At 43.7% G+C, this 22,511-nt stretch overlaps 1 long non-coding RNA gene across 1 annotated transcript in view; it reads right to left on the bottom strand.

Moving 5' to 3' along the window:
- Positions 1-22,511, bottom strand: part of LOC132429452 (uncharacterized) — a 259,274-nt gene that overhangs the window by 158,831 nt on the left and 77,932 nt on the right. Inside the window, exon 2 of the long non-coding RNA XR_009520352.1 lies at positions 14,886-15,003. This is a non-coding gene — a long non-coding RNA (uncharacterized lncRNA). The remainder of the gene's footprint in view (positions 1-14,885; positions 15,004-22,511) is intronic.

The raw sequence follows: 22,511 nt of genomic DNA, 5'->3' as shown, positions 1-22,511 counted from the left end.
AAGCATCGGTAAAATAACTAGAGAACCCAGGTGAACGCAAGGCGATGCAATTCCAAGTTCGGCTTTTGTAACTTTATAAAACGCCGTAATTCTCAAACTCCACATGGCAACACAGAGTGGGTATTCACCACGGAGCAATGTTTGACGGCTCTGGACCGTTAGGAGGAGGCTGAGGAACATTCCTGAATGTGTCAATCAGCTGGCACTTAGGGAACACCTGCTAAGAGCACAGTAGTTCAGAGCCATCACTCTCCACCACAGACCGGCTCCACCACAAGCCGTGTGAACTGGGGCAGGCCCCCTAACCTCTCAGAGACCAGCTACCTCGCCTGCAAAATGGAGATAAAACGGCATTTCTAGGGTTGAACTGAGGATGAAATGCGGTGCAGCAAGAAAATGATTGGGCCAAAGTCTGCCAAGAGTAAGTCTCGATGGTAATAATGAACTTATGGAATGCTGATTACTTATAATTAATTGTTTATTTTAAATAAACGTATATAAAAATATTAATATCGCGCATGAGCTGGGTGCTGTGGTGGATGTAAATGCAGAGAATTAACACTTTTAGACTCTTACCATGTGCCTGTCACTGTTCTAGGCACTTCGTATGTGTTAACTCATTTGATCCTCACAAGCATATTGTCAGAAAGGTCTCATTACCCTCGTTTTACAGGTAAGGAGACAAGCACAGAGAGGTTAAGTCATTTACCCCAGGTCACGCAGCAAAGCTAGGATTCAAACCCAGGCTGCCTGACCCTGACTGCACTCCCAACCACTCTGCAGTGCTGCTTCTTGTCATCATGAATAAGATACAGGCCTTGAAAAGAACATTATAAAGCAAGCCGGCCTATGATAAGACTCAGGGGAAACAAAAATCATAAAACTATTGAAGAAAGAGCTGAGGAGCGCTACCAAATCCAAATGGGAAAATCAAGGAAGAACTAGTAAGGGTGAGAAAGAGAAGTAACAGCAAAGAGAAGCAGCAGAATGCTGTGTCATGGAAGCACGAGGAAAGGAAGTTTTAAAGCAAGCAGGTGAGTCATTGCTGCGTCACACGCTCCGGGGATGTAAAGGAGGGTGAGCTAGAGAGCCACTAGGTGGTGGCACAGTGGGGAGTGCTATAAAGGGAGCACACAGATCCCATGAAGGGTGCAGGATGAAGCCAGGTCACAAGGGATGGTCAGAGAGTGAGGCTACTGAGCGCAGGCTTACCTTTCAAAAATGCTGGTAACAAAAGGCAGGCGAGAGATGGATGTTAGTTCAAAGGCGCTGTTCCCCCTTCCAGACGAGGTTGTCTCTTGTTCATGATCAGAGTGGCACTTATAAGTAGAGGAAGAATAAAGATGCAGGAGAGCACTGTAGCCGATCTGTGAACGCGGAGAGAACCTGGAGAGCTCGTGCGGCTCTGCTGGGAGCTCTAGGGTCAGCTAAGAGGAAGATGCTTCCTCCTCTGATTCAAGGAGAGGGAAGGGAAGCAAGGTGAAGATTAGGAGAAATGTGGATATGGAAAGAAGTTGAGGAAACTCACATCAGTCAGGTGGTTCGAACCTTCTTAGCAAGGAGGGTTCTAGGAAAGGAAGCGAGGATGCTGCTTACCTAGGTAAGTCAGAATGGAAAAGACCACTGCCCCCTTCCGGCTGCTTGGCGAACTCCTACTAATTCGTCAGATCTCAAACTGCCCCCGCTAGCCTCCGGTGTGCCCAGGCAGAGTTGGGGGCTCTGTCATCTGTACTTGTTCAGTTACTCCCCTCTGATGCCTCAGCCACGTGATACTGCAATTATTTCTGTTTATGTCTCTCTCTCCCTCTAGACTGAAGTCCTCCATGGTAGACACCACATCTTACTTGTCTTAGTTTCTCAAACATCTAACCTAGTACAAAATGGCATTCAGTAAATGTGTGTGGAATGAATAAACAAATTACTCAGTAAGTCATACATAAAAGAATTGCAATTCACATCCAGAAAGGCTGGGGAATAGCATTTTAGAACTAGCATCCTAAATGTCTAGGTTCATTTCAGATCAAAACAGTCTGCTCTTGGGAAATTACCCTAACTGCTCTGTATCTAATAACCCAGGCTCTGAAAACCGGGAACCACAGTCCATGGAACTGTGAGCTTCATTAGTGAATGCCAGTAAAGGGCTTTTTAAGTGGCAAAGCAGATGATTACAGAAAATGCCTCTGAGGGAGAAGGATGACAAAAATGTGTCTCCAAGACAATGAAGCAGCTTCCTTCCAGGATTTCCACCACATTTCACTCTAACACAAGCAGTTACAGAGAACGCAGGGCCCTCTCAGAGGCCCTAGCATCACTAGGCCCCGAGGTTATGTGTTCACCGAGTTCAGGAACTGTTGTGAAAGAGTATTTGTGAGAAAGCACAAGAGTCCTGCCATGCAGCGCTTCCCAGCTCGGGGCCACTCTGCTCCCTGATTTACTTCACTTGCAGCTTTTCCTATTGTTCTGTCCTGTGGCTCCTGATTTCCACCTTCAGAGCGTCACCAGATCACTCAAATGCCTTGACCTTTGGAAATACACTTGTGCTCCAGGGAAGTACATGATCATTTATCACTGCCATTTACCAAGTGTTAGCTAGATAAATAGATATGTGCTAAACCCCGGAAGCCAGCCACCAGCCCACGTGCACAAGATGTGATACAATATAGTCCAACTGAGCAAAAACAGTATTGACACTGAACAATAAGATGTGTTGATATATGGGTGTGTTCTGAGGATTTAAAAAAATTTATGATTGACATATTTTTTAGTTATTTCTAAGGCTGCAGAAATCTAAGACATAATGTGGTCCTCATGCAGAGGAGCATTGCTATGGAAAAGTTTAGAGAGACGGTAATTCTAAACATCTGTTTTATATATTATTATAATTCCCCTCTACACACATAAATAAACAAATACGCACACGTGCAAACCTACCTCTGAAGTTGACTTTGCTTAAGATACATTCATAATTACTTTGCCTCCCAGTATGCACACTCTAGGTTCGCAGTACCTGTGATAAAAACGGGTAAACGGTGGTCTGGGATTTTTAATTGTCACAGTTAATCACAAGGTATGTATACACTGGAGAACAGATCAGAGTTGTAAAGAACAGGAGGGGGAAAAAAATGGGACTAGAAGGGAGGAAAAGAACATAAAGCAGAAAGACGGATAAGAAGCAGAAAGTATTAGTAGTTTAGTATTAGTGGGTTTCAGTCAGTGGTCCCAATTCCTTCCCATACTGGTCATCAATCCTTATTCAAACACTGCCAGAGTAGGGGCATCTCAGGTTTGAGGAGGGACTTAAATGACTATATACCTGATACTGAAGATGCTTTGATTTTCTAAAACTGCAGGCTGCTTTCTTATTAACAAAGCAGTTAACAGTCAGCAGTTACTCCCCAATATTAAATGCAGAATATTTGCTACCGCCATGATTAAAACTCTGGTTGGGATCTACATTAGCTAGTTGATCTTCATGTTAGCCACTCAGAGCTCTTTTGAAACTTATAATTATTTGGGAGAGAGATAAAATGATGGCATTTTCTTATTACTGATATAACTTTGGGGTCCACACAGAGGCTGAACGGCCTTTAGTCAAGAGTACTGTATTCAGTTGTTAGAAAGTTAGAGCCAAAGACTTCAAATACGACCTCTAACTGGAAAGTTGTATGATTCAATGACCTCAGAAGAAGATCACCAAGGTTATTCTATAATATGGACATCACTGGGACCTCCCATCCCTGCTGGAAAGCCCTCTTGTGCATTACATGGGAGAAACTGCTGAAAATGGTCAACTCTACTCTCACTCAAACACTTTGCAGTGTTCCTTTATGCTGCCTGGGCCCCAAGGGCCTAACTATGTGCCTTGAGGATAAACTCCCCTGGCCCCAGCTCATCACTCAGACACACCTGTCTGTAGTGGGTCTTAGCTTGTGTCCTTTTCTGGCCAAAGTCAATGTAGACATTTTAGGGTTCAGCACATCTTAGACATTTGGGGTCATCTCTCCCATCAACAACCAACCAGAGAACATAAAGCTTCACAAAAAAGAGTAAACTGTTTAACAAACACGTCATCAGTGTTGCAGATATAGATTAGAAGACTTGGGAGGCACCTGGCCTTTTTGAGGTCTAGAACTTCATTGAAGTCCAAGCACTAAACCTGAAGAGATTCAAGTCCAGAGAAAATAAGGAATAGGGTGAAAGGAAGACCAGTGCTTAGAGAAAAAGTGGAGGGGAGCAGACAGGCTACATCATGATTAAAACTTCCATTATTCAATGAATCAAATGTGGGGTATATCAAAAGCAACCATAATGAAAAGTAGAAACACTCAATGTGTTTCTTAGAATCCAAGACCTCTAGAAAAATATGAGATGTTTATACATTTATAGATGTATAGATACGCAGGCTCAGGCTGCTAAGTGGCTGACTTTTATTTTATTTTTTAGAAAAGCAGAAAATAAAGTGATCATTTTAGGGAAGCCTGTATTTATTATTTTTTGTCTATGACTTCCATTTTTTTATTTTATTAAAATACTAACTATTTTAGAGTGAAGGAGAAGCAAAGCTACAACCAAAACTTAAGGGCCAATTTCTGAAAACCAAGTTAAACTATGAAATTCTCCTCTTTTTTTTTCCTTAGAAAGCTTTCAGGAGCTTCCCTGGTGGCGCAGTGGTTGAGAGTCTGCCTGCCGATGCAGGGGACACGGGTTCGTGCCCCAGTCCGGGAAGATCCCACATGCCGCGGAGTGGCTGGGCCCGTGAGCCGTGGCTGCTGAGCCTGCGCGTCCGGAGCCTGTGCTCCGCAACGGGAGAGGCCACAACAGTGAGAGGCCCACGTACACACACACACACACACAAAAAGGCTTTCAAAGAGAGAAAACTAATCTCTTATATGGCAAAACGTATAAAAATGCACAGTATTCATAGATAAGGGGTTTTGATCCAATTATCCAAATAACTGCCTCTGTTTCTCCTGCCTGTCTGTGCATTTAAATTCACGTTTTGTCAATTATTTCATGCTTGTTGGCTGTGTCTCCCAAACCAATCTCCAAATACTTGAAGGCTTTTCTTTTATCCTTCTTAATCTCTTGCTATGGTTGGCGAGCATCCCAAAGAGTCACTAAAATGCTTCACACAAACCCGACTCCTGCTTTTCCTTAGGTACGATAGATTAGTTGAACAGTGCTTCACGTAAGTGTCACTAGGGAAATTCTCCATTTGAAATCATTACTCTGTACCTTCTTTCATTTGTATTGAAGTCATTATAACTTTTCAAAGCATTTTTACAGTGGCCATTGCATTTTGGTATTTCTTTCCTGAGCACACCTCAAAGAACATTACAACCACAAATCCAATGACAATCACCTCACCCACCAATGAGAGTTATGTCCAGAGTCTTGGAGCCTTTTGGTAAACTGATAACTGGTCATTCCCACTCCAGGCAAGTAGGTGTCGATTACAATTCACCTGGCTAGAACACAATGGCAGTCAGCACTCGAGACAGACAGTGCTTAAGTGACAAGTTATATCAACTCCAACTGTAGAAGAATCCGGAAGGTCAAAATACAGGCCTCCTTAAACCTTGTAACGTTGAGAGAAGAGGTCAGTGTCCTTCAGTGACCCCCTCAAGTAATGTGTCCACCATGTGTTTGGCTTCCTCCCATCCTGACATTTCCTCATAATTTAACATTCCTTCTAAGGCAGAAACGAAAGCTGAATGTTTCACTGGAGCTAGGTCATGCTGACAGTGACAGCAACTGACAGGAGATTAAAAGAAACCAAAGATACCACATTGAAAATGTCTCATCAAGGTCACCCACTCATGATAAGGCAAGTGGAGAGTGAGGGAGAAATACAGGCTTATCACTTGAGAATCAACAGAGACAACTACATTATCTAATTATTCCTCTTCACTCCCATCTCCTCTAGCCTCCCACTCCTACACACATGCTATTAAGCAAGTCCAGTATTTTACAATTACTATCAGGTACGTCTCCTTGGCAATCCAAGGTACCACTGTGGTGAAGGCACCACCACCAACCTCCCCAGTCCTGCCAAGCAGAAGCAAGCTCTCCCCGTGGCACTCAGTTCACTCCTTTACTACCATATGACTTTCTCCTGGCAAGCTGTGAGCCCTTCATGTGTTTGAAGCACACCTTCCTCTTCTTTCTATCTACCTGCACGGTGACAGAGCAAGCCAGCTATCTACTAAAATTCATGATTCTCCTGCTCTCATAGAGTTGCTGCTGAGAAGCTTCTACCAAGCCATGGACTAGGTTTTTCAGGTCCATTTACACCTAGGGGTGGCCATGTGACTAGTTTTAGCCAATGGAAAATGAGCAGAAGTGATGTATGTCCCTTCGAGGTGTTTGCAGCACACCACATCTCCATGCTCTCTTCTGCCTGCCACTAGCTAGATGCAGAAGTTAACAGGGCTCAGCAGCTGGCAGAGCTATGTGATGGAAAGACCTGGGTCTCTGGATCACTGCACTGAAGAAAGCTACTACTGACTAGAAACAAAGTACTGGATTATTACAAGAGAAAGAACCATACTTCCATTAAAAAAAAAAATCTTTATATATTTTTGGGCTGTCACTGGAGTGTACCCTAACTAATTTCATGAGCCTAACACAGTGGCATACATAGACATTCAAAAGATGGTGAATAACTGAATAGGGCATTCACCCATTTGCCTATGAAAGAACCTGATTACTTTGTACTTTTCCAGGAAAGATTAATTATGGATTACATCGCATGCAATTATATCCAATAATTGTTGTTATGGAAATCATCTTGAATGCTATATGAAACAGACTGATGTTAGTAGAACTTTATTTAATCTTATAGTTGTTTCTTCAGATTCATAGATACATATTTAAATTTTGTTGCTGTGGGAGAATGTTGAGGTTGTCATGGCAACAGATTAAAGCAACAGAGTGTATGTGATGTACTGGGATGCTTGGTGCTAGCCATGCCAGCAAAAACATAAAATAATTATATTATACAGAAAGAACTGTACTAAAGGTAATGGTGTGATAGTCAATTATGTGTCTTTCACCTCCTAGGAACTGTAATTTAACACACTGATTTGTTAACAATTTTGATAATATTGTCAGTCCTGGAAGGAAATGAAGTTTAGACTAAGGATGAGATTATTGGTAGAGGATCATCACTCAATTTCCGGCTGCCTAGAAAAATACACACACACACACACACAGAGGAAAAGAGAGAGGGAGAGAGACAGAAAGGGGGCGGGGAAAAAGAGAGAGAAATGGACAGAGAGAGGAGATGGGGCCTACACAAGTCAAATCTGATAAAGTTGATGAATTGAGGGGACAATAAATTTAAAGCAAGCAATCAAATTAAACCCCTTCTGAGCAGAGGTTCTTGAGAAAATTTAAGTAATTATCCCAACTCCCTGATTTACTTCACCATGTTGGCAGAGCCTTTATTGATCCCTTCTCTGTGGACCAGGGGCCTATTTCTCTGCAATATATTTGCTACTGATTTAAGTTATCATCATTCTCTTATGAAAATTAAACGCTTCAAGCAGGGCTATTCTATCTCCCCCAGGGTTATTACTCTTCTCTCTGAGGGATCTCAAGGCTTCAACTTGTCCAGAAGCAGTAATCGTGAGACAGCACAAATGGCAGGTGTCCTGGGTTATCATGCAGGATCCAGAATAAAAGAGAAAAGAAATGGGCTTGAGTTCATGGGCTGTGGCATGCTGGAGCAGGGCAGTGTGATGGGCCAGAGAGATTTGGGGAGACTAATATTTTTAGCTGTTCTTTGGATGGGTCATATAAAACAGTAAAGACACAATTCCCCTGACTTCTTTTCTCGCTAAAGCCCTAGAGATAATTCAGGAAAACTTTCAACTCTAAGAAAAAAGAAAGAAGATGGCGTCCCTACTTTTAGTCTTTATTCCCCTTTCCTTCCCATCTCATGCTATCATTTCTGTTTATATGTGCTCATTAAATAATGTCTTCTCCAGGCCCCTCCTAGTTTTATTCAGAAACTATATTGGCCAATTTCCTAGAGAAGAAACCCAAGCTTTGAGAGTCCTTCCCACCCTGGGACAGGCTGATCCATCCAGGAAAGAGACCCTGATCCTGAGAGAAGTCGTTACTATATTGAGAGGCGTGACACAAAGGATGCAGACTCTGGACCCCACCTGCAATGGCACAACCCATTTCAAGGCAGAATGAAAAAGGCCTATGCAAACATAAAGAGGAACTGAATTCAATCACAATGCCAGACAGTCTCGGGCGGCCCCTCCACTGCTCCTGGTGCAAACCAGGGTCAAAGACATCTGACGTGGCTCAGTAGAAAGAGGAGATCAATAACGCTAAAGAGAAGCATCTGCAGTAGGAAGCAAATCACTGCAAATTTAAATAAAATGTCCTCCACGGGCAGGACTCCTGATGGAAGCCCTACATCTGCCATGTCGACCTTGTCACTGGGACTCCCCCGCCTCCTTGGGGGGAGAGAATGAGGGAGAGGCAAGGAAAGAAAAAGCAGGAGCCAGGGATGGTTACAGTATTGTGTTGTCTTCAACCGAGAAGCCCCAAAGAGTGCAGTGCCCATCTGGCCAATCCAAAGAGAAAACACTGATAATGTGAACTATTTTTAGAATTACGGGGATAAACTACATGTCAGTCTCAGAAGAGACTGGGAGGTAGCTAAATGAGGTTATTAACAGTAGGATAAACAGAAAGCAAACTTCATTTAATGACTTAAATGTATTGAGAACTTATTACACGAGCCAGATACATCTGACTAATAAGGATACTAAAGCTCAAAGATTGTAAGCAGTAAGTCAAGGATTCACACCAAGGTCGGCCTCGCTATAAAGTCAGACAGTAACCTAAACCCCAGTGTTAAGGACTCATCTGCAAATACAACGTGTTTCGAGGCCATTCTCTTCCTCACGCTCTTCATGGTGTCAGGGTTCCTGGCGCACACTTGGCCTGTCTGGATTCATAGGAACAAGAACAAATACCTCTGAAGGCGCGTGAGATACTCAGGCAGAGAGTGGAGGCATAAAACAATGGATTATAGAGAAATGTAGAAAGCAAGGAGATCTCAGCCTAGTGCTACACCATTTGCTTCCCGTGACTGAGTCTGCTTAGAGAAAATTGGGTTGTTGAGTTAAAGCAATAAACTGGTAAATTCTACTGTGGGTTACCAGACCTCGACATCTTTGTTGTCTTTGCTGTTGTTCAATATATGGCCTATCATTGTGAGGACCTACACTGACGGAAGCAGGAATAATGTAGGAGCCAGAGAGTTGACTGCCAGGATATAAATTCCACATCAGGAGCACAATTCCCAGGGTGCTTTTGCCAAGGGAAATGGTCTTGAGTCTCCTCAGCCCTCCTGACCCATTTCACAGATGCTACCCAAAGAGTAAAATGGAAAAATTCTAAGTGACCAATATCCATTTTGTTTTACTTGTGGTTAAATATTAACTTTCTGCTTTATGAAGAAAACTAGCATTTCCTGAGCAGGGACAATGCACATTCCCTGCACTAGGTGACTGATACACATGCTATCTCGTTGACTTTTCACAACCTTTTAAGGCACTACATGCCTACTAGCAGCTGATGGAACTGAAGGCTCCAGTGATGGAGTTGCCTAGAGCCAGGACCTATGGGTGGCATGGGGGTTCAAGCCAATGTTCTTAAGACTTTCAAAATCAGTACTCTTTCCTTCTATGCTCTTCCTCGGCCCTCTTTAATGATGTATGCCCTTGCCACACCTCTGGATCATCCTTCTAAACTTTAGAAGTCATAGTTCAATAGAGCAGAAGGTATATTATTATTGAGCTGAAAAAAATCCTACTGAAATAAACGTGCATCCGAGAAGTAAACGCCTTGTCTAAACTCCTAAACTAAGTGGGTTGCCACTCCTTTCTCTCTTTCAACTAAAACTGAAATATACAAGAATCATTCCAATTACTTGAAGGTTTGGGTTAGCTGATTCCACATTTCCAGACTTAGTGAGAAGCTTTTCATGTCCAAAGAACTTTTTGTGGATCATGGCTATTTGGGAAAGGATCTCAGATGGGCAGATGTAATGCGTTCACAATTGTTCCACCCCTGGGAAACACAGAGTGAAAGGGAAAGAGCAGGGACCCGGGAGCCATCCAGATCTGAACAAGAACCATGACTTCACCATTGGGTGAAGTTGAGCAAGTCTTTTCCCTTCTCTGTACCTCAGTCTCTTCATCTTTAAAATCAGGATGATGCTACCAACCTCAAAGTGGTGCTGTGAGGACCAACTGAGATGACCTACACAAAAAGCTTGGCGCATACACATACCCACTAGAAACTAAACTAGAAACTAAAATTTTAAACTTTTAGAAACGAAAAGCTCAGTTTCTTTCTCAATCCCTTCTGATATAGCTGCTTATTGATACAGCTGTCTACTGTGCTTGAATAAGATGGGGTGAGGGCATGCACAGTGCCCACTGCTGGTCCAGGGGAGAGTCCATCTTGGGAGGAAAGGAAGTATCCATTGTTTTGATTCTCACTTTCTGCAATTTTCATTGGGAAAAGAGGGAGGAGAGATCCTCTAACTCCCACAGCTAAACAGAAATGACTTTTGAATTCTCTGCCGTTTTAATATTATCAGCGTTACTATTACGTTCCGGGGATGAAACACAGGGAAAGCTGACAGTGTATCTTTCCTGGATGCCAAGCAGATCATAATCAGACATCATCTTTATTTACTGAGCACCTATTACGTGTTCACAGCTCAGCAGCCCAGAAACTAATTCAGATCAGCTTCACCCCAGTGAGATAAAGTTTGAGCCAGGCATGATAAAGCCTGAATTAAATGCTTTCTTAGAAGGGAGGAAAAGGGCACCAGATCCCATTCGGGGAGGGACGTCTCAACCTCCCCTCAAAGGAAGTCTTCTGTGTGGGCCCAGGTGCTGCTAAGGGGGGCCTGGTGGGTCGGCGGGGGATAAAAGGCTCTCTGGAGGCCCTCTGACCCCAGCTGTCCCACGGGAAATGAGCGAGGAGGCTGCTGGCTGGCAGACAAGCAGGTGTGCCCTTAAGAAGCCATGGAGATTAGCTGGGGCTTATCCAAACCTCTGCAGGAAGCAAATCTCTCCTGGCTTCTCAGGAGACCCCAGCAGTCCTCTGGCATCAAATAAGCCAGACGCAGAATGGACGTCAACTTGGCCTTTTGTGAACCCCAGGCCCCAGCGTGGAAATCTGGACACGATCACACTTACCAGGGCCCCCAAGGAAAATGAGGTTTTGAAGAATATGTTTAGGAAAAGGAAGAGGGAGGAAAGGAAATGACTTCAAGGCAGGAGCATGGGTAGAGGCACCTTACTTGTGCTTGGATCTCTGTATTGGGGATCATTTTGGCCCCACCCCCCAAATTTAACCAAAAGTTACTTCATTTGCTTGAAAACATGGCTTCTGGGGAAAATAGGGGGTATCTGCTCTTCAGCAAAGGTAAAGGCCAGAAGACTCAAAGGCTGAGAGAGCTCCCCTTCTCAGGAGCCCGAAAGGGAAGCAAATTAGCACCGTGAGCAGAGGAAGGAGGGGGAGACGGGGCCCCCATGAGTCCAGAACACACTCACTTTACTCTACGTCCAGGTCTAATGATGTGGGGAAGGCACTGGCTTTAGACCCACATCACTTAGATGTGCGCTGGAGTCCTGCTCCTGCTGTGTATCAGCTGTGTGGCTCTGAACAAGGCACTTCAACGCTCCAAGCACCAATTTTCCCATCCTAAGAGGAGCCTAACAATGGCTCCTTCATGGAACCATTTGAGCATTAAACAAGCTAATTTCTATAAACATATAACACAGGGCCCAGCACACAGAAGGTGCTCAGTAGAAGTTAGTTTTGCCCCTTCTTTTGACAACCCAATTCTCTATGCAAAACAGCAGATAAAACCCCTACACTTGTGGAAACCCATTCCCAGTGAGGGTAAGTCACATTCCCAAACCTCATTCAGATGGAAATAGTAGAGGTGCGAGCCCAGATTTCCTTGATGCCCTCACCAGGCCTTGCTGTTTGATTGGCACCGTAAAGATGACCCGACACCCAGACTCAGAAAGGTCAAATGATGGCCACAGCAGAGGCAGGCCTCAGAGCCAGACACTGGTACACCTCAGGCGACCTCCTGCAAGGGTGTCCACCAGGGAGGCTGTACTTGTAACTGCCTCTCCCATGGCAGAAACCCACCCAGGAAACGTGTGGGATGTATGGGGTTTGGTTTCAGCTGATAGTGTAAACAAGAGCTCTCTTATCTCTCCAGCCGGTTGTGCCTCACACATATGCAGGCACAGGACAACTGGCTCTGGAATGGCTGAGATGCGGAGAAGACGTCCTTGATTCAACAACAACAACAACTATAATAGGAATTTTGCTTTCGACTCAGCCCCTGCCCTCCCTGCCTTCACGTGTGGCATAAGCAGAAACATAACTGCAAAGGTGGCACAGCGGTCTCTCTACCCAACTCTCAGGTTGGGTTTCTGAGGCAGGAAGGCTCTCGGGGAGAGGCCGGATGGGGGTGAATCTTGTCTTTACTTCTTCCCAGAAGTGGCTGAATTTCTATTCCTATTTGAAATGTCCTATCAATCACCAATACCTAAACTTTCGTCATTTTAGAACTAGAAGGAAACTTGTAGACACTCTCATTTTATAAATGAGGAAACTAAGGGAGACACGGAGGTGTGGAATAAGTTTCCCAAGGCCAGCTAGCAATCCAGGGCCCACCTCCTCCACTGGCTGATGCAGGGTTTCAGGGACCCACATGCACGGTAGAACAACCCTGACCAATCGTTTTCATCATGATGGAGGCTCACTGTGCACAGAGCTCATGAGAAAGGCACTCGGGGTCAAGTGTGATGAGAACACAGTTAGTGTGACAAATATTCAAATATGCCATTAAACATCCTCAGGAAAACGTAAATAAATAAAATGCCAAAAAGTCCTTGAAACCAGTATGACATCTTTTTATTTCAGAGATTTCTTTTTGGGTCCCCAAGACAGTCTGCTATAATTATTATTATGGAAATGGCAAATCACTATAAATATAGCCTTTGATTTAGTCTCATCGTGTCTGATAAAGTTGTTTCATTCAACTATAATTTACTGAGCGCCTACTATGTGCCAGGTATATTCTAAGTGCTAAGAATAAAAAGATGAACAGCCACAGTCTCTGTGCTCAAGAAATTCAGTGTCTAGGAAGGGGTAAAAACAAGCACTGCAGAAAATACATCAAAGACCTAAATGTAAGACCGAAAACTGTAAAACTCTTAAAAGAAAATGTAGGGGAAAAGTTTTGAAACAGGATTTGGCAATGATTTCTTGGATGTAACATCAAAAGCCAAACAGAAAAAGAAAAAAAGAGATAAATTGGACTACATCAAAATTTAAAACTTCTACGCATTAAATGACACGATTAACAGAGTGAAAAGGCAACCCACTGAATGGAGAAAAATATTTACAAATTGTGTATCTGAGAAGGGATCCAGAATATATAAAGAACTCCTCCAATTCAACCACAAAACAAAGAACTCGGTTCAAAAATGGGCAAAGGACTTGAATAGGCATTTCTCTAAAGATGACATACAAACGGCGGATAAGCACAGGAAAGGATGCTCAACAGCACTAATCATCAGGGAAATGCAAATCAAAACCACAATGAAATACCACCTCCCACCCATTAGAATGGATACCATCAAAAAACCCGAAAGTTTAAGTGTTAGAAAAGATGCGGAGAAATCAAAACTCTTGCACACTGTTGGCGGAATGTAAAACGATGCAGCCAGTGTGGGAAACAGTGTGGTGGTGCCTCCGAAACTTAAAAATAGAACTACCATTTGATTTCACAATCTCACTTCTGGGTACATGCCCAAAAGAATTGAAAATAGGGTCTTGAAGAGATACTTGTACATCTGTGCTTATGGCAGAATTTTTCACGATAACCGAAAGGTGGAAGTGATCCAAGTGTCCATCAACAGATGAATGGATGAAAAAAAAAGTGATATATACATACAATGGAATATTACTGAACCTCAAGAAAGAAGGAAGTTCTGATACACGCTGCAATATGGAAGAACCCTGAGGACAGTATGCTAAGGGAAATAATCCAGTCACCAAAAAAACCAAATACTATATGATTCCAGTTCTATGAAGTACTTAGAGCACCTGTCATTTACAGAGGCAGAAAGTAGAATGGTAGTTGCCAGGGCAGGAGAGGGAGGAATGGGCAGTTCCTGACCCACGAGTGCAGCGTTTCACTTCTGTGAGATGAAAACCGTTCTGTGAACGGACCGTGGTGATGGTAACGTGACAGTGGGACTGCAATTAATACCCCTGAGCTGAACACCTAAAAATGGTTAAGGTGGTAATTTTTATACTATATATATTTTACCAAATTTTTTAAAAATACAGGCACTGCAGTCACCATCATCAGTAAACTCATCAGGAGGTAACTTAAGTCTCTGGTGCCCCAGCTACACCGCAAGAGACCAGGCTAGGTTTAGGGTCCAATAGAAACCACTCACAAAAATGTGAAGACTCTGTGACAGTGTGGAACACTGAGAGGAGAGGGGAGCCCGTGGGGAAGAAAGCTGGTCACCTGCAGAGTCCTGCCAAGTCTTCCTTGCAGACCATAAGCCTCACCAGATGGTTTATAAAAACCGATCACGCAAAATTTCTCCATTAACAGTTAGAAATCATTTTAAGTGCCATGGCCACAGGAGAGACATAGTGGGACAAACTAAAAAGTTCCACATCATTAACTTTTACTCTCGACTGTTAAGAGGTTTCACTTGGTGTTCTCAGATGAGGACAGCGGATACTGAGGTGAACTTTGTAGTTATTTGTTTAGAAAATGGCTGGTAAGGACTTACCGGTTTCTTTCTAAGAGATCCTCCAGGCTCTTGGTTCCCCTTCGGTAGGGAATTCTTCCCGGAGCGCTACCGTCCTGGAGAGATGAGTCCAACAGGATGTGGAACACCGGCGTCTCTACTGAGAGGGCACACGAGAAAGACAGATTACCCGAGGCAAAGGTGAAATGATTTTCCCAAAGTCCCAACATTTATAAACTTCATGAAACTCACGGACGCCCTTAAAAAGCCACACCTCTACCCACAGCATTCACCACGCTCCCTTTTTGCCTCTTCTTTGGGCCAAGTGCTGTGCTGAGCTGGGGGGTAGAGAGAAGTAAGATGCAATCCCTGCTTCCGATAACTTGACATCCTCAGGAGTGAGAGAGACTTAAAGTATGAATTACACCGTCTTAGTACAGGATATACTGTGGTTTTGTCTGCATAAACTAAAGAAAGCACAAGCGCCAGCACACCTCCCCTGGTGCCACTTCCAGATGAGAGAGGTAAAGCTCAGAGAAACAAAAGGTTAATCAAGGAGCGAGCGCCATGTCATGCGTTTTGCTTCCTGATGCGGCCGCCTCCAATTCATGTTCCCCGGTACCCAGCATCCTCCTCCCTAGATGCCCAGTCTCTGTCTGGAGGTGGTCGGAGCGCAAAGCTGAGGCTGAGAGCACAGGATTCCCTCCCTTTCCAAGCCTGTCAGCCTCCCAGAGAGGAGACACCCCCTGTCCCTTGGTCACAGAATGTACGGCCATACCTTTGATCAGAAAGGTCAGTAGCTAGCGAGTGCAAATGGCAAGTCCATCAGCACCACCATTCAAACTGCAAGGCTGGCAGCGCTGTCTTCACCAATTAAATGACACATCACGAGGATCCCGAGGTTCGGACAGACCTCACTGCCTGACATGCTGGGTCAGCCTAATTCCCAGCCTGTTTCAGATACCAAACAAATGATCACGTGTTCCATGATGATACCAAATTGTGTTTCTGTGTGTGTGCGCGCGCGCGTGTGTGTGTGTGTGTGTGTGTTTGTGTTCCAAAGCCTCCATGCAAGTGCATGATCATCAATTAAATATTTATCAGCCTCCCGCTGACCTACGAGGCAGAATCCTCATCCCCCGGCTCTGGGAGCATCAGTACCAGCTATTTTATAAAGGCTGCTTCTCTTCTTGGTCAGTGGAACCTATTTAAACCTGAATGAAGAGCCCTCACTATCTTTTGTACTGGATCCATCTACCAGGCTGAACGAGGCTTTTAGAACCAACAAGAACCAGATGGCCCTCCAAGAGCATTTTTGAATGTTTAGATCTGAGTCATTTGTATGCGGATATCTTCACAAAATAGCAATGTGGGTAACAGGCTCCAGGCTGAGTCCAGCTTTCCAGACAGCCCATCTTTGCCCACAATTGAGAAGACAGGCACAATATTGTAGGGTTCCACAAAAATATTACAGCATTTCTCTATATGTGTAGCATCAAATACAGGAAGAGTCCCCGTCAGGCTGTCACGACAACGTTAGTGCGCCACAACCGCGTCCCTTCCCAATTATTTTTCTTTCTCCCGTGGCACCTACAAGTTCTCCCCTAGCATAGGCCTAAAGCCAGCTTTGTGAATCAGCCAGCAGAGGGCACTACAAAACTGGTGCAATAATGAAACCACCACAAATTCAGAGCCGAAAAAGATTTAGACTAATCAAAATGGGCTCCCGTTTTATTATGTGCTGGCAGCTCCTAGTCAGAAAGAGGAGGACCATGGGAGGGAAGAGAGGGAACCAGAAATGCACCGGTAGATGGGCCCGCTCATCTGAGGAAGAGGGAAGGCAGCAGAGTGAGTCCAGTATCAGAAATCCAACGGGAGGGGCACACCTAGTTCAAAGGTGGGAAGTGATCAAAATTCAGGGGGTCAACCCAGCACTGTGACTTCTCAGCGTTTACCCCAGAGAAGGGAAAGCTTATGTTTACACACACACCTGTACATGGATATTTATAGCAGCTCTATTTATAACCACCCCAAACTGGGAACCATCCCAATGTCCTTCTGCCAGTGAACGGATAAACCAAATGTGTTACATCCATACACTGGAAAATCACGCAGCAATTTAAAAAGGACAAATTATGGATGCCTACAACAACACTGATGAATCTCGAAGGTTGAGTGAAAGAAGACGTTCTCGAGAAAAAGTTCCATTGCATGACTGCATTTGTACAACACGTTCAACGTCTCAGCACCGCCAGGGACTGGGGGCGAGGGGAGGCGATGACTACAAAGGAAGAGCATGAAAGAATTTCCTGCAGTTGATGGGACTGCTCTGTGCCCTGCTTTTGGTGATGATTACATGAATGGATACGTGTGTTAAAATCCACAGAACTGTGCAAGCAAGTCAGTTTCATTGTAGGTTAATTAAAAAAATAAATTTTTTTAAAGAAAAAAAATGAGCCATAAAAGTAATCAAAGGGGTAGAACTCGAGAGGCGGGACGGGATACGTAGATAAAGAGTGAGATCTAGCAATGGTCCTTATCCAGAATGTAGGTGAAGGGCAGAGGCCCAGAAGCAGAGCTGAGCCCCCGGGGACAGGCTGCCGGGGATCAGGTGAGAAGACGGGGCTCCCCGCTGCTGACTGGTTGAGGTGGGGTTTCCGCTGAACACCAGCAGCTCAAGTTGAAGGTAACAGAGGAGCCAAGGGGACCCACACGGTGTTGACTGAACGCAGAGGCTGACGCTCAATGCTCCTGCAGCCCCAGGGGTTCTGCTCACCCCTAGGAGCCCGCATCCACGACACTGCAGAGCCGCCCCAAGTCACTGCCCCAACCCACTCGCTGGCAAGGAGGGGCTCATCAGCTGTGGGCAGAGGTTTAGCTGAGAGCTCCAGTGACAGACAGAAGCTAGACAGACCTAATCTAACCCTCCCGTTCACAGATAAGAAACCTGAAAGAGCAAAGTCCCCCAAACCACACAGCTCATGAGCATCCCCAGGGGTCCTGACTCCCAGCACTGGACCCTTTCCACCATGCCTTGCACCGCTCCCTCATCAGTTCTCTAGCCTGGGATGGTATTTCTTCTCATCTGTCCTAGGCAGGTGAGACCATGTTTTGCACTTAAAAGATAACAAAACACAGGTGACTCCACAGCATTCCATGACAACACGTGGAAGAAGTCTCTACCTCACTTAACCCTCGTTTGTCACTGTTACGCTTGTTCTTTTCTCATCGGAATTGCTCATTACTTCCTGCATCTGATTTCTGTGTCAGCATTCTCTTATTCATGCCATTAAATACAAGATTGGATGGGATGGCTACAAAGACAAAGTTCTCACCTATCAAGTCACCTCTTATGTCCTATCCACGTTTTTCATTTCCATCGAGCTTTGGAGAGCTCAGAAGAGGGAGAAGTGTTACGGTTCCCTGGGATGGAATGTTACAAGAGAAAAGCCTTGGGTACAGAAATCGAGGTCAAGGTACTGGCTCAGCTCTGCTAATAACTGGGTGTGAGATTTCAGGTACGTCACTTCCTTTCTTGAGAATGAATTTCCTCCTCTATAAAGTGAGCTGGTTGGATTGGAAAATTACTAAGGTGCTGTTCAGTCCTATAATGTTACATTCCACATTTAGTCTTAAGTGTAGACGGCAAATAACTATAAACTGATGCACAAAAGAACTGATTCGTTTCTGTAATTCAACAGATATCTTTGGCAGGTCTACTGTATTTTCAGGCTACACATTAGCCAGGAGGTATTTAACAACATATAAGAAATGAACACTGCCTTCAAGGACACGTAACCTCACGGATCAGAACAAGAGTCTAGGTTAAAGGATCCACTGTTCCACTTGGCCTCATGTGGGTCATTTGTTTAACCTCTCTGAACCCATTTCTTCATCTATAAATTGTGAATAATAATGGCTCCTTCCAGGAGTGAAAAATAAATGAGGGTATATTAGGTTCTATTATTAAGTCATTTATATTACTGCCCTGCCCTTTTGAAACAGCATTCTTCTTCTTACCCCATACCTTTTGGCACACAATCTCCATTTTTAATCTCTTCATCGCTTGAAGTTGAATTTTCTATTAATGCCTTGAGATGCAATTCATATTCCACTTTTCCACAAAGACATACCTGTCTGCTCCAGCCAACACAATCTCCCTTGTCTCTGGTTTTCTGTTGCCTTTTAAAAACACTGATGTGGTGTTTTCTACTGCTGCATAATTGACTTGGGTGTGTGTGGTTTAAATTCTCCTGAACTCCAGCTTATATGTTACCAAATGCCTCCAGAGACCTCAAATTCTACATACTTCAAGTAGAGTCCACAATCTTGTCAAACCTTCTCCTCTTTGTGAGCTCACTTCAGTCTATAGTTTCTCAGTTGCTCGCACTAGACACCTAAGTATTTTTCATGTTTCTTCTCCACCACAGCCTCCTCCGATCCATCCTATTAATTCCAACTCTCACGCATCCCTCAAATCAGCCTTTCTCATCTCCACTGTCTCAGCCTTCCTAGAGCATCTCTTGACTTAAGAGTAAGAGTAATGCAATAGCAAAGGGCAGAATGTATCAGTATCACCCCCCAAGCTTTTTCAAAATACCCCTATTTACCTTCCCATCACCTCATATGCCATCAGAAACTCGGTTGAGGGAAAAGACAGAAGATTAAGGAAAAAACTGGGCTTGTGTATCCTGCCAAAGCTTCCCAGGTTATTCTGATACACTGCCCATCACTGCTGAGAACCACTGTTTTAACCTTTCTCCCCTCCAATCCCTTCCCCCTCTACTGCCCAAATTACTTTCCAAAACCTCCAATTATAATGGCTCCTCACTCCCTCTCAGAAACAAGCAAACAGACAACAGATTCTTTAGTCTGGCTTTCACGTTCTGGCTACAGGCCACTTTGCTGAATGGGTTTCCCCCATTCCTTCCATGCCCCATGGGTTCCAGCCAAACCAAACTTGACCTTGTACCTCTAGACATACCACACCCTTCCACAACCCAGGGTCTTGATTCACGCCACCTCATCTTCTTGGGATTCCCTTCTGCTCTTGTCTATCCCTACCTGGGAAAATCCCACTTGCCTTTCAATGTCCAGACTAATGCCATCTCCCCCACAAAGTCGTCACCAATTTTCACCCTCTTCCAGGCAGAGTTAGTTATTCCCTTCTCTACACCTTCATCTCATTCTATTCACAGTGCTCATCTATTGAGTAACAGTTCAGGTAGGCCATCTTTCTCGACTCCCTCCAATAGGATATGGGTCCCTCCTGTGGTCCCCTAAGTAACTGTTTATACCTCTGTTACAGTTACACCCTATTCTACTCTGTGTGTGTGTCGGGGTGGGGGGGTTCATAACCCGTTTGTCTTCCAATTTAGACCGTGAACTCCTCAAAAACAGACACCATCTTATCCTTCTTTGAATCCGCAGCCTCAAGCAAGAGTCTGGAATCTTACTGGGCACTTAGTAACACTTCAGTCAAGATCCAGATTATCACGGATGTAAAAAACAAACTTATGGTTACCAGGGGATAAGGGGGGAAGGGATAAATTGGGAGACTGGGATTGACATAAACACACTACCAAATATCAGATAACTAATTAGAACCTGCTGTATAGGACAGGGAACTCTATTCAATACTCTGTAATGACCTGTACGGGAAAAGAATCCAAAAAAAAAAAAAGTGGATATATGTACAACTGATTCACTGTGCTCTACACTTGAAATTAACACAACATTGTAAATCAACTATCCTCCAACAAAAATTTTTTTAAAAAAGACCCAGATTAGATATCGTCCCCTCGGTAAGCATTTCCCAGCTCTAAGCAGCAGCAGTGACTTCTTCTGCCACCACAGCACACTGCCAATACCACCTTCTACTGCAAAAGCCTGTTTCTGAGTTCATATCCTTACCTAAGACTGTGAGGACACTAAGGCTGGGAACTATGTCTTTATCTTTCTCTGCCCTGTAGCATGCTGCACAGTGCGTGACAAATAGTTCCACCCACCAAGGTTCTGGAATAACTGAACTGAATTTACTGGTGATTTCTTTCCAGATGATAAGCTCTTCAAGGACCCTCACCACATCTTTTACCCCTCTCACAATTTCAACAACATCTCCTCCAGTCCCGGACTGACGGCAAACATTCAACAAAATATTTGTCCATCAACACATGCTTATTGAATATTCCTGAATAAGTTTAGGCCTGCCTTGAGAGAATGCAGTGTCCCTCTCGGCTGTGTTTCCAGGAAAGGAGGGATTTAGTCTTTCAGTGGCCATCCCCCAACTCCAACTGTCATCCTGTATATATCTTGCTTTTCAGCATGGTTTGTCACGTCACTAGAAAGGCTGCATCTGTCACTTTGCAATTCCCAGCTTGTTTCTCTGGACCAGCCATCTCCCTCCTCTCCAATTGTCCCGATGTGTTCACCAGAATGGCATGTGCTATACTAACCTCAACCAGGAGTAAAAATAATGTCTACTTATGTGATAAGTTCTAGTCCAACAAAGCTGAGGGTTGGCTCACTGTTCAATGCATTCATAATACACAGGCCTACTGGATAATGAAAAACACTGCTTTATCCACAACTGAAGGGTTTTGGAATTTTGTTTTTAAAAACTAAACTAAAATATCATGATATTTATGAAAATAAATCCAATCTCACATTATTATTAAAATAAAAGTTAGGAAGACACTGTGTCGTAGGTTTTATTTTAGGCAGTAATAATAATTACCATGCTTTTAGAAAGCACAAACATGACAAAAGCTCTCTTTTTCTCCACTGTTTAAGTAAAACAACACAAATATGCTTCTACAAGTTTATAAATTACCCAACGATTCTTGAATGCCTGGGCACAACTTAGCTGACACCATCATCCAAAACATTAAGTCAGGTAATGAGCAACCAATGAGGAAACAGTTTTCCTAGAAGTTGCAAAATTACACTAACTTGAGTTAAATAAAAAGAACAAGCTCAACATTGATCATAGCACATCAACTGGGAGGAGGGATGCAAAGCATGGCCACCATCATCATATATCACAATAGCAGAGATGTCAAAAAATTTTAAAGTTTCTTCCAGGTAGGTTTAGGTATGAAATTACTTGGAGGCAGAAAATAATGACCCTGACACAGGATATAAGTGACTTTTAATTCACATTTTATCACTGTATTTAAATGTCCCCAGAATCATGATTACTCTAAAATTCTATGATCTGGGATAGATCATTTTCCTTCTGCAGTGAGGTCATTTGTATGATTAGCTGCAATGCAGTATTTTAAGGCTTCAAGAAGAACAAAATGAAATCAAGAACTGAGGCAACAGTACAGACTAGTTTTGTGAAATCTGACACTAGAAAAAAAGATCGGTCTGGGCTTGAATGATTCTGACTGATTATCCCTACAACTGAAATTCACTTGTATAAAATGGAGTGGTCTGGAATATCCAAAATAACCAGTCCTAATATAGAAAGGACAGGTCTTAGTTGAGATCACCACGCTACAGACTTGAGTTGCCATTTCAGATCATTTCTCAGATTTGCAAGGAGTGAAAAGAAACATTTTGAGAAGTTTCAACACTTCTAGCATTAACCATCTTAATGTCCATAGGTCCTACCTGGTTAATGCTTTATGTGTAAAGAAAGCTCTAAATTATTCAAAATGTTTC

The sequence above is a fragment of the Delphinus delphis genome, chromosome 8, assembly GCF_949987515.2.
Source record: "Delphinus delphis chromosome 8, mDelDel1.2, whole genome shotgun sequence".
NCBI classification, from domain to species: Eukaryota; Metazoa; Chordata; class Mammalia; order Artiodactyla; family Delphinidae; genus Delphinus; species Delphinus delphis.
Note: the sequence above shows the minus strand (reverse complement) of the source record. Positions and strands in the feature narration are given on the sequence as shown.